At 40.1% G+C, this 13404-nt stretch overlaps 1 protein-coding gene across 2 annotated transcripts in view; it reads left to right on the top strand.

Annotated features, from left to right (window-relative positions):
* CCDC93 (coiled-coil domain containing 93) overlaps positions 1-13404 on the top strand; it is a 105899-nt gene that overhangs the window by 54975 nt on the left and 37520 nt on the right. The gene's annotated exons all lie outside the window — the stretch shown is intronic.

The following is a 13404-nucleotide window of genomic DNA, read 5'->3' as shown; positions in this document are numbered from 1 at the left end:
TTTTAATTCCTTTAAGATTTACACAATTCATAACAATACATTTTATAATTCATTAATGATCATCTGTCAGTAGGCTTTCTAAACTCTTGCATATCAGTTTATATAGAAGTATATCTATGTTGCTGATCACCGTAAAAACTGGGCATCACAATTCAGTTATATCAAACACAGACTTCCTTTTTAAACAGTAGAGCAGTGATACTCAGACCTCATTGGTTCAGGAGCCAAATTAATGATCAACATTACCCAAAAGAGCCATAGTAGCATGAATTCATTATTTCATTTACTATAGTATTAGTCATATTTAAACAGTATGACAGAGGAAATATTTTTTTTTTCAAATATATGTTTATTCTCCCAGCAAATACGTTAATAACTTAGTGCAAGTTGATAATATAAGTGGTTAATAACATAGTAAAAGCATCCTGATTGGTTAACAACTTAAATTGGTTAATAATTAAATCAGTGTTTTAATATCATGTTCTGCAAAGAGCCTCAGGAGACACATTAAAGAGCCACTTAAGGCTCGCGAGCCGCAGTCTGAGTATCACTGTAGTAGAGTAAGGAGTTGTATCATCTTCTAGGGCGTGTGTGTAAAATATCACTGTGTTAAAAACAGATATCCATTTACATTACCTCTTAGAAATCAGTTATCAAGTTACTTAGTCTTTAGAACATCATTTTTACCTCACCTCTCTTCCTAGACATCCATACTTATCCGTTTCTCTCTCTGCTTCTCTCTCCCTTCCTCCACTCCTTTCCTTTTGATACTAGTTTACTTTACAGTCACATAAACACTTTAGTAACTCACCCAAACTCAATAATGAATGACATATTGTAAACATACTTTAATGTTTTGCTATTTTTTCATTCCTATATAAAGTGATTTTTCCCCAGTCAGCTTTTGTTAATGCATAGGTTATACATTCCTTTTTCTTAAATTGTTTTTGAAAGAAATAGAAATTGGAGATTAAATCGAATTCCAGTTTCTAAAAGTATAAAATTGTGTACGCATTGAACTAATTTAGGGTGAGGAAATTGTCTGCAGAATATGTGAAATACAGAATAGCTTTCAAGTTGCCCTGGGTATTACTTCAGTTGGATAGCTGTTGAGTAGAAGGACAAGCTCTGTGGAGGCTATTACTATGTGCTTATACTGCACCTAGCACACTGAGACCTTAATCTGAGTTGGGATTTCTGGGGGTTATGATATTACAAATGCTACCAAATTTTTATTTTGGTGCCCAGAAAATTAGGCCTTACCATTCTTATTGTCCATGACAATTTGCAACTGAAGTCCTTGTATATATATAGCCTGCTGAAAGTGTATGGTGAGCAGTACAGCTTTTGATCTGCCCTGATTCAGGAAAGCATCCCAGTTCAGAAAGGTTACTTAAGCACAAGCATGTGCTTATTCCCCATGGAAGTCGATGGGATTTAAGCATGTACTGTTCTGGATCAGGGCCTTAGTATGGAAAACATTAAGGCTACGCTTTCACTACGGGGGAGGGGGTCGATTTAAGATACGCAAATTCATCTATGCGAATAGCGTAGCTGAATTCAACGTATCCGAGCCGACTTACTCCGCTGTGAGGACAGCGGCAAATCGACCTCCGTGGCTCCCCCGTTGACGGCGCTTACTCCTACCTGCGCTGGTGGAGTACAAGCGTCGATTCGGGGATTGATTGTCGCGTCCCAACGAGGCACGATAATTCGATCCCCGAGAGATCGATTTCTACCCACCGATTCAGGCGGGTAGTGAAGACATAGCCTAAGACTGAGTTTCTTTCTCAGGAATCAGACTGTTGCATGGAGCAAGAAAGGCAGTTACAGCTGCAAATAAAACAAAGTAGATTTTCCCTTAATTACCAGGAGAAATCAACGCAGATAACCAGGGCCGGCTCAAGGCACCACTTACCAAGCAGGTGCTTGGGACGGCCACTCCGGAGAGGGGCGGCACGTCCAGGTATTCGGCAGCAATTCGGCGGACAGTCCCTCACTCCTGCTCGGAGCGAAGGACCTCCCTCCGAATTGCCACCGCAGATCACGATCAATCCTGATCCCAGCATGGTCTCTAGGCTTTTTGAATTGACATGCTTTTTACGGTGTATGCGTAACACAAATGATTCTTCCGAAGGATTCTTACTTTAAAAATGCCTTGTGAATATTTTCCCTATTCAAAAAACAACAAAGTCAACAGGTCGTGACTTGTGAAACACAGACCATTAGAGTGTGCTGAGTAAATATTTTAGTAAGGGAACTGATACTGCATGCTGAAAAGCATTTTAACAATTTACTTAAAACTTGCCTGTTTAATAATATCCTTTAAAATGTATGTTAGTTATAGAGGAAAAAAATAATATCCAATAAGAAAACTACCAAAGTCTACCTTCCTTGTAGTAAAGAATCTCAGCTGAAATTGTTACATGGTTTTGTTTACAAGTGATTTTTCTCCCTTCGTTTGTATTTTGAAAATTATTTCCACAGGGACTATTAAATTGCAACAGTATTGCTTATGCTCCTTTGATTTCTAGAGTTCTTTCAAGGTGATGAGTTGCCAATTATTTAACAGCTTGAATTTTAGACAGAGAACAAAAATAGGACTTCAAGAGAAACAGAACATTCTCTCCTGATGCATCGTGTAATCAAGGGCAAAAGATAATCAGACAGGAGAGACAGTAAGGAAGAAATTAAGCATCCTAGCTTAAAAGGCAAAGGTTTATTATGCAATGTAGCTTAGAATAAATGACCACAGGAAACTTTTGACAGTGCTAGAATTTTGTGTTTTACCAAGATTGTATTGATTGTATTACTTTATAAATCATACTTGTCTGTGCAGTATTAGCAATATTTGGGCTAAAAGGTAAATTGATGCTTGTGGTGATAGGCATTGTTTACCATATTGCTTTCTGTTGGCATCTATCCTTAGTATTTGAACTGTACTAGGACTCCCAACACTGCAGTCAAAGCAAAACCATAATTTACAATTATTGTTTTAAAAACAGTGAATCTTCTAAATTTTCATTAGAAGATGAGCCGATTACCCTGAATGAGCCGATTACCCTGAATTGCATAGAAAAGTCAAATGTCTTTTAAAGATAAGGGCTAAAAAGACAATGTATGTAAGCCATTATGCTGTCCATTTTGAGAGGACCATAACTCAGGAGAAAGTATTTGAAGACCAAAGTTGTCAAGGTGGCGTATATTTTGTATAAAGCTCTGCCAGACAAGGGGTGTGAATCAACTTAAATAGATTTGTAAAAATAGTATAGAAATAGACAATGTAAGTGGGTCAGTTCTGCAGTGGCCTGATCTTCCGTAAGTGCTGAGCATCTCCAGCTCCTAGGTGAAGTTGGTGGGCATCTACAGGTACTCAGCCCCACTGAATATTAAAAAATAAGCTTCTAGGATGCTGCCTTCTCGTAATGTTAATGTAAGTTACCAAATTTTGGACACTGCCTTATCTGACAATAAAACAGAATTTTAAGAATCTTTTCATAAAGTTAAGGGTTAATGAGAACTTCACCGGCTTGTCTTGACAGATGTAGGCAGAAAAGAGAGAGGTGCCTTTATGAAAAAACTCTTGACAACTGAATAGATATAGCCCGAGACACTAGGTTTCCAGCTAGGTTTAACTCCAAAATCTTAGACTTGTGTAGGAGAGGATCTTGAATACTGCGTGCAGATGTGGTGGTCTCATCTAAAAAAAAGATATATCGGAATTGGAAAAGGTTCAGAAAAGGGCAACAAAAATGATTAGGGGGTATGGAATGGCTTCCGTCTGAGGAGAGAGTAATAAAACTGGGACTCTTCAGCTTGGAAAAGAGACGATTAAGGGGGGATATGATTGAGGTCTATAAAATCATGACTGGTGTGAAGAAAGTAAATAAGGAAGTGTTATTTACTCCTTCTCATAACTCAAGAAGTAGAGGATCACTAAATGAAATTAATAGGCAGCAGGTTTAAAACAAACAAAAGGAAGTATTTCTTCACACAACACATGGTCAACCTGTGGAACTCTTTGTCAGAGAATGTTGTGAAGGCCAAGACTATAACAGGGTTCAAAAAAGTACTAGATAAATTCATGGAGGATAGGTCCATCAATGGCTGTTAGTCAGGGATGGTGTCCCTAGCCTCTGCTTGCCAGAAGCTGGGAATGGGCGACAGGGCATGGATCACTTGATGATTACCTGTTCTGTTCATTCCCTCTGGGGAATCTGGCATTGGCCACTGTCGGAAGACAGGGATGTGCAGCTGCGGCTTCCCGCCGCCTCCATTGGCCCGGGACGGCGAACTGTGGCCAGTGGGGGCCGCGATCGGCCGAACCTGCCGCGTCAGCAGGTAAATAAACTTGCCCAGCCCGCCAGGGTGCTTACCCTGGCAAGCCGCGTGCTGAACGTTGCTGACCCCTGATCTAGAGCATGTTTCACCCATTTTGTTGCTAGCTCTGTTTTAATAGATACAGGGTCATGAAAACCTTTGGCACCCACATTCCTGTGGTGTAAACTGGACATATCTCCACTCTCCAAGGGACAAACATAAGAGTTTGACACCTCTAACTGGGAGTACTGATGCCCCAGGAGCATGGCTTAGTCAGCCAGAACTAACAGGGATTCAGGGGTGCCTACAAAGGTTTCTGTCATCAAACAGCTCTCCTTTGGAGCTAGGTGACACATTCAGTCTACCGTCTCTGTCGAAACTCTGGGCAGGGCAGAAACTGCAGGATTGCCTGCCCTCCTCAGGCACTGCTTTCTTGGCCCAGCATATAAGTTGGACTCATACCTCACACTGATGTTTGCCAGTTTTGTTCAATTTAGTCCTTTTGCATCTACTGCAACAAAACGTTCTCAAATCAAAAACCCACATAACACTCATACCAAGTTCTTAATTTTATAAAGGCTTTTTGGTTTACGGCCTTCTCGATCAACTTTTTTGGTGAGGAGGGGTATCAAATTTGTCATGGACTGAATGTACAGAAGACATTTACAATGTTGTCATCAACATGGTATATTGCAAACAGCAGAAACTAGATTAATGAGAGCAAATGTATCCATTGCTTCCCAAACACAATATTGCTACTGGTGCAATACAGATAGTATTCAGTACAATTAGTTGCTGCTATGTTGCCCTCCGTCTTGAGTTTCTTCCTGAGACAAGACCATGCTTGCTGATTATTCTGTGGCATAAACCTGCGTACTGATTGATACATCTTCAGGCAATAATTGTAAAACAACCTATTGGGCAAATGGATTTAGTTCCCTTGTTGACCAGAAGGCTGCTTTTAATTGAAGTTTTCACTGTGGTTTTAAGACTGCAAGTTATTGTTTCTAACTATGAGCTCTCACTTAAAGAAAGTAAACAAACGAAAGTCAGCTTGGAACAGAATGGTAAATGATGCACCAAAAATATTTTGAGAGTTCTTGCTATGCTATGCTGGAGAGCTAAAAAAGAAAGGGGTAGGGTGGGAAATGTAGCTTCCATTTTCTAGCAATTCATTGATCCAGTGCTTTCTTCATAATTAAACTAAATGGCAGTATGTGAAGGTTACATGTCATGTGGGTGATCTAGCAAGACTAGCACACTTTAATTGTATGTTTTAAGAACAAAGTGTTTTCTCTGGCAATCTAAAATGAAAGTTCAAGTCTTCATCTGTTATGTGCTTCTCCTCTCCATAGAGTAGACAATTTTCTAGTGTTTGATAAATGTCTGTAATATTTAATACTGATATAGAGTAGGTTAGAGTGCCTTGGGTGTTGTTTGAACCCACTAGCAAGCTAGTGTTCTTAATAAGTTGCGTTATAAGGTACCTTTCACATTGGACTTGGTTTCAAGCAATAGCCAAGACACTAATAGATTCTGTTCTGTAACACTGCTCTACAGCCAAAATGTTTCTGAAATAAATGTAGTCAAACTTTACTAATTATGGGTCACTGAGAACGAAAATGATGCTTAAAATTGTTGATTGGCTCTAGTTTTCAAGATATGCTATTGGGTCAGTGTATATGACCCTTGACTTGGGAATGGTGGAGGATAAGTGAGTTATAAAGGGAAGAGATCTCAATTTAAACCAGAAATGACTAAAATACATCTTTGACTGGATCTATGAATAAATCTATGACTGGGTTTGGACAGTACTTGCTTTTAGGCAAAACAATGAATGATGCAATCTGAAGCTGGTATTGCGTCATACATGATATGAATTGCATCATGTTATTCCTAGAAATCATGGATGATGCAATTATAACGAAGCTTACATCACTCTGCTGAATAAATTGCCCTATATCAGCTCTAGAAATCATAGTGTCGTGCTCTTATTTGTCAGTGTTTGATTTTGCAAAGTGAGCAGAGATGCCTCCTACCTGTGTGAACAGTGCAGATAACTTCCACTATGTTTGTGGTGAAGTGACTTTTGCATCACAAAAGCGCAGTAGAACCACTATGATTAAGAAAGCCTATCACCTTTATTTTGGCTGCAAAATTGGAGATCAGGACAAGAGGTGGGCCCCACACATATGCTGCAACACTTGTGCAACAAATCTTCGCCAGTGGTTGAACAGGCAAAGGAAATCTATGCCTTTTGCAGTGCCAATGATTTGGAGAGAGCCAACAGATCATACCAGCAATTGTTACTTCTGCATGGTGCCTCCAGTTGGGAAAGGTGTCAAAGAAGAAAAAGTGGACTGTGCATTATCCAAACATTCCATCAGCTATACGCCCAGTACCCCACGGAGAAGGATTGCCGGTTCCTGATGCACCAGAATCATTCTCACTTGAGTCAGACGAGGAAGAGGATGAAACTTCTGGTCCTGAACCATCAATGTCACAGGACCCACATTTTCTCCCATCCTCCACCTCTGAACTACACCTCATAACACAAGGTGAACTGAATGACCTTGTCAGGATTTGGAACTACCCAAGAGTAAGGCAGAGCTGTTAGGCTCCAGACTGCAGCAGTCCCACTCCATCAAGAAAGATTGGCCACTCCGACAGTCATTGGAGCCTGGGAGGAAAAGTGTTCAGCATCCACCACTTGTTGAATCAAGGAAGATTTTGTTACCACCCTTACACATCAAGCTGGGTCTGATGAAGAACTTTGTCAAGGCCATTGACAAAACACAAGCAGCTTTCAAGTACCTCCGTGGAAAATTTCCAAGGTTAAGTGAAGCTAAGATAAAGGAAGGTGTCTTTGTTGGTCCTCAGATTCGTGAACTTCTTCGAGATGATGAATTTGACGGTGCACTGCATGGCAAGGAAAAGACGGCATGGAAAGCCTTCCAGTTAGTGGCAATAAATTTTCTCGGAAACAACAAGGCAGACAACTACAGGTTGTTGGTGGAAAACCTCCTCAAGGCATACAAAAGCCTTGGTTGCAACAGGTCACTAAAGATAAATTTTTTGCATCGAACTGCCGAGCAGTGAGCAATGAGCACGGCGAGCGATTTCACCAGGACATTGCAACAATGGAGAAACTCTTTCAGGGCAAATGGAGCCCATCAATGATTGCAGACTATTGCTGGACAGTGACAAGAGATGCTCCATTTAATGAATACAAGAGACAAGCCAAGAAGCGCCGAGTAGACACTGAATAGGATTAAACTACGTACAGAATAGTTTTTTGCCTTTTGTTTCATAATAAATTTTATTTATATAACCCTTTTGCTGATTTTTAAAAAGTTACATAAACAGGACAGGTGAAATATTCTCATGTAAAGCAACCATAAACACATGAAAAGACCTAGGTTTACAATTTATGATTAAAACTCTATCTACACAATATACATAGACATAAAATGTAAAAAGTTAAATATCTTAGAAACAGTAGCCAATCAGTTGTTTTAATTGTCATATTTGAATTCAGCACATCAAAATACATAATAAATAGCACATTTCATTTCTGAAGCAGACGACTTCTCAAAAATTGTAGACCAGTGTAATATAATTTATGTCTGTACCACCTGGTCCTCTTGTTCAGTTTTGAGTGTTGAACATAGGGAATAATGCTGTACTTGAAGGACCGGGGGCGGGGGGGGGCGAATGGACTTGATGGCCCATAATTGGTTTCTTTCATCTCTCCATTATCTGATTATATGGCTGAACTACCTAGGAATGGTCCTTATGGGTAAGGTTTGACTCCATTTGGTAATGCAGTTTGGGGAAATTTGCACTGTTGCTTCTTGTGCTGCATGTCTTCTTTTGGGAAGGGGTCTTTAGCTCCTGGGATTAACAACCCCCATAACCTTTCAATGTCACTTAATTCACCAAGAAGAAAAAGAATCTGGACAGAATGAATAAATTGTGGATTGAACTCAGTGCTGCTCGGATTTTGATACTAAAATCAAATAAATTTTTTTAGCTTGATTTAGCTTTAGACTTCAGCTGGTATATGATCAGTAAATGCCACAGCACGCAGTATCTTACTTTAAAAGACTTAAGAGATTCTGATAATTAATGGAGAGAGGATATTCAGCAGAACAATGTTCTCTCTGGTAACTGCACTGTCATAAATGGTCATTGGTGTTCTGCAGCTGAGTCACTAAAGGGGATTATAGTCAAAACTGGTGTTGCTGCCGCAAAGTCATTTGGTTAAAATGAAGTTCAGCTTCAGCTATTTGTATTCAGGTGCACAAAAGCTACAGTCTAGATTTTCACTGAGCATTACTCATATATGCATCCTAACTGAAGGCTGCATGAAAGAGTAACATTGATAGTTACTGGGTTTATGAATATTGCAGATTCTATAGAGGAATAAGTTAAGGGTTCTGTCTAAAGTGATAATGAATTATGGTTGTGTAGAATTGATAAGTCTAGTCTTGCACAAATCACATGCTGGCAAGATATCAAAAGCCTGAATAGATCAACATAAACAAGATGCTAAAATTGAAAGCTAAAAAAGTGGTTATAAATGTATATTGAACAGGAATAAGCCATAAATTGAAACAGCCGAGTTGAGGAACTCAATAAATCTGTTTCTTTGAAACCTTAAAACTGGGAATCGACGTGACTGATGCTAACCACATATTTTTCCTTAGTTCTTAGATGAGAAATGTTTTAAGTCAATGTCTGTAGAACAAAGCTTATACAATTTGATTGTAAATATCTTACTCAGAACCATTCATTTTTGGTAATTTAGAGACAAACAACAGAGTATAGGTTTGGGTTTTTTTATATTAGGCTTTCACCATCATAAAATGTAACATAATCTGAGTTATACACACGTTTTATGTAAAATGTGATAAACATACCAATTATAAAGCTGTTTATCAAGTCAAATAATGTGTCTCTGTTCGTTTCCTAATTTTAATCTAGTTAGATGAAACCACAGTAAACTTTATATATTCAAATTAGTTTTTACAGACATGGTTACCTAAATTTGTTTTTATTTTTCACACAAAAAATGCAATCCTATTCAGTATGAGACCCTCATTGAGTAGAATGAAACTTTTATTTATAAATAAACATTTTACTGATCATTTGTCAGAAGGGCATGTCCAGCTAAGACACAAAGATTACAGATGACCAGGGCTTCAAGCAAGTGCTGTCAGGACAGGAAAGTTGGATTTCTAGTAACTTGTGGGAGAAGCAGCAATCCTATGCAGGGGGAAAAGGTGGCAAGACTGGGAAGATGGTAGTGGTGCGCTATGATTCTTTGGGTTCAACCCAGACCGGTAAGAGGTTGTGTTACCACCTGCCCTGCAGTTCTGGGTGCCTTCGATGCTATGTTGCTGCGGCATGCAGCCCTGACACCAACAACCAGCATACAAGCATGTACAGTAACTCCCCACTTAACGTCCTCTCGCTTAACATTGTTTCGATCTTACGTCCCTGCTCAATTACAGAGCATGCCCCATTTAATGTTGTGCAATGCTTTGCTATAATGTCGTTTGGCTGCTTGCTTTGTCCACAGCTGGCAGCCCCCCATTAGCTCCCTTGCGCCCCCACCCCCGTGCCTCCCGCCTGCCGGCAGACCCCGTGAATTAGCGCCTTCCTCCTCCTCCCCCCATCTCTTGCCCGCATCAATCAGCTGGCTTGCAGTGTTCAGGAGGGCAGGGGAGAGGAGCCTGCATGCCTAGTCCTCGCTCCCCCTGTCTCCCAAACACTGCAAACCAGCTGATTGCTGCGGGCGGGAGGCAGGGGAGGGAGGAGCCTGCACCCCGAGTCCTCGCTCCTCCTTCCTGCCCCCTGAACATCGCAAGCCAGCTGATTGCTGTGGGCAGGAGGGAGGGGAGAGGAACGAGGATGCGGTGCACCTCCCCCATCCCCGCCCCCCGCCTCCTGCCTGTGTCAATCAGCTGGCTTGCAGTGTTCAGGAGGGAGGGGGAGCCTGCACGCCGTTTCCTCGCTCCTGCCTCCTGAACGCTGCAAGCCAGCTGATTGTCGTGGGCAGGAGGCAGAGGAGGGGGAGGAGCGAGAACGCAGCGTGCGGAGTAAAGGGGGAAGAGGCGGGTTAAGGGTATGGGCTTGGTGGAAGGGGTGGCGAGGGCAGGCCAAGGGTTGAGCCCCCTGCCCCTGGTGCTTGCATAGTAGGGGAAGCTGCTGCTGCTGCACAACGTACTTCTCCTAAGCTACAGCTCCTTCAGCCTCCTTGCCTGCCTCATTGTCTCCAGTGCCAGTGGGCTGTGCCTGTGTGGGGTAAGGCGGGGGCACCTCCCAACTATAGTACTGTACTGTATGGCCAAAAAAAAATTCCCTGTAACCTAACCCCCACATTTACATTCATTCTTATGGGGAAATTGGATTCGCTTAACATTGTTTCACTTAAAGTCGCATTTTTCAGGAACATAACTACAATGTTCAGTGAGGAGTTACTGTAGGTCACACCCTGACTTCCTCTGCCCAGTTACTTTTTGCAGAGTGACCCCAACAACCTCCCAATCCCAATTTCCTTTAGATAAATTAACGAGCTGCAGTATACTGTCTAAGTGGGGTTAACAATAACTCTGATTTCAGGCACAGCCCTGAAATGGTTTATATTAAAGTAAAACAAGTTTATTTAACAAAAGGACATAGGATTAAGTGATACCAAGTATAAGGGGAAAAGATAGAAAGGATTATAAGCAAACAAAAGTAAAATATCCTTCCAAGACTAGAACTTATTTTCAGCGAGTTAGTCTTTTGCCTAAGCAGGTTCTCTAAACTGAGTTCCCAGAGACTTCAATCCCCGTGGTTGAAGGATCCAAATTTGTGAATTTTTTAAAATTATTTTTAAAGAGCTCTGGCCCCTTTAATTCCCCAAGTGATGGATAACTCAAATGTCTTTTTGCGCCTCCCTTCCTCCCCCTTATGTCACCCTATAGTTCATTGTCTTTGTTAGAAGAGGCAGGAAGTCTTCCTCCTGTTTTTCCCTTCCAGGGGACTTCCCATCCCCTTTCTGACTTGTGTGCAAATGGGGCTTCCATTATTTTGATTCGTAATCTTTAATTTACATTGGAGACAGGTGGGTAGCTTCTGTTTTTGTCTATGGTTAATCAGAGACTTCAAAGCATAATCCAGTGAGTATCCATAATTTCTCATCTAGTGTTAATGCATACATTTCACAAGGCTATTAATCATCAGTGTCTCTCAGGCTTTCATAAGACCTTACTCGATACACTTTTATAATACAGTAATATTGTATTCAATCAGTTGATTCAGCTGCTTATGTGAGATTCAGACCCCCCTATTTATAGTTGAGAATTATTGCCCTAATTTCCTTAAGCAGAAGGAACTTTGTTCAGATTTCTTTAATGAGACAAAACTCCTAAGAGTAAATATGGGAGGCAAATGTTCTCTCATCCTGCTTTCTATGGACTCTGTGCTTCCACTGCATCTAGTACCCTGAGACCCTAATCCCTGTTGGAGTTTCTGGGGGCTATGGGTTTACAAATGATAGCAGATTTTTGGCTTGTGCTCAGAAAATTAAGTATTACCATACTTATTGTCCATGAGAGTTTGCAACTTAAGTTCACAGAGCCCATTGAAAGTAGGGTGAGAGGAAAAACATTTGCCTTCCATATTTAGTCTTGTAGGAGTTTTGTCACATAAAAGAAATCTGAACAAAGTTCCTTCTGATTAAATAAATTAGGACAATAATTCTTCCCCTAGCAGTATAGATCTACTCTTTACCTCAGGAAAATCATGTAGTTTTTAAATATAGTTGATATTTTTAGTATCTAGGGAAAATGCCTAGGATTTGTTGTTCCTCTGCAGGTTCTGGTTTGTATTTCAATTTAATAGTGATATTTTAAAAAAATTGTTTCGTTCGTCATTAACTGTGTGACATCTGCACTTCTTATCGCAGTCCTCAGCTCTTAGGCTCCAGCTCAGTCAAGCGATCCCATTAAATTCAATATATTGATATAGAAGAAGTCATTGGGGCTTATGAATGTGCTTAAATGCCTTGCTAAGTTGAGGTCTTAATCATGATGCTTGAACTATTCATTGCATTTCATGGATCATAATACTCTTCCAAAGTTTAATCTGACTATTTGTTGATGTAACTTTTCCTCATGCATTACTTGTCCATTTGTCTTTCATTCTGCATAGAAATTAAAACGGTATTTTGGAATGCATTACACTTACAATTGGCAAGGGAATGTTTTTGGCCCAACTAACTGAAAAAATAGTGTCGTGTTGAACTGTACTCGTCTTTCATTGTTTCACAGCATTTTCTCATATAGAAGAAATGTACAATATATGGCTTTAAGTATGAGTTGTTGGAATGAGATGCCTGAGATTAATAATCTCTTCTTTCAAAAGAGACATAAATATATCCAGTCACAAAACGGCTTTTCTGTCTAAATTATGTTAAATATGGCCTTTAGAAAAGAAAAAAAGGGAGGGGAGTGGGGGAAAGGAAACTTCCATCTCTGCTTTGTCTAAAATTAAGCTGTTAACGAAGACTTGTCTATGTGATCTGTCAAGAGCAGATCTCAGAAGCAAGTAGATGTCAAAAGAGTATGGAGTTCTCCCAATAATATTTTACCTATATATATTTCAGTAGCTACCAAAATAAGGTTATTATTGGGAATGGTCTATGATAGAGTCCTCATGCTTTTGATAGACTTCATAAATTAGCAACTAAATGAGTGGAAAGTGGGGTTTTTTTTGCTATGAAATGTCAAAAGTTGATTGGAATGAAAAGGGAGCCTGAAGTAGATGAAGCAATTAAAAATCTTTGTCATGATGAAATGACAAATAGATAAGGGGAGATTTTCAAAGGCACCAATGGTCATTAGATACAGAACACTCAGTGAGGTGCCTAATTGCCATTTTTTGCCTTTGAAAAACTCCTCTTGGTCCATTGTAGATATACTCTCCCATTATAAATAATACTGCTGGTAAAGAATTTTTCAGTCAATCTATCCCTTTGTCTATAGGCAGCAGGAATCTGGATCCAAGTTGCTATAGTCATTATCTCTATAGAAG

This window comes from Malaclemys terrapin, chromosome 11 (assembly GCF_027887155.1).
Source record: "Malaclemys terrapin pileata isolate rMalTer1 chromosome 11, rMalTer1.hap1, whole genome shotgun sequence".
Classification (NCBI taxonomy): domain Eukaryota; kingdom Metazoa; phylum Chordata; order Testudines; family Emydidae; genus Malaclemys; species Malaclemys terrapin.
The sequence above is the reverse complement of the archived record's forward strand: the minus strand, read 5'-3'. Positions and strand labels throughout refer to the sequence as shown.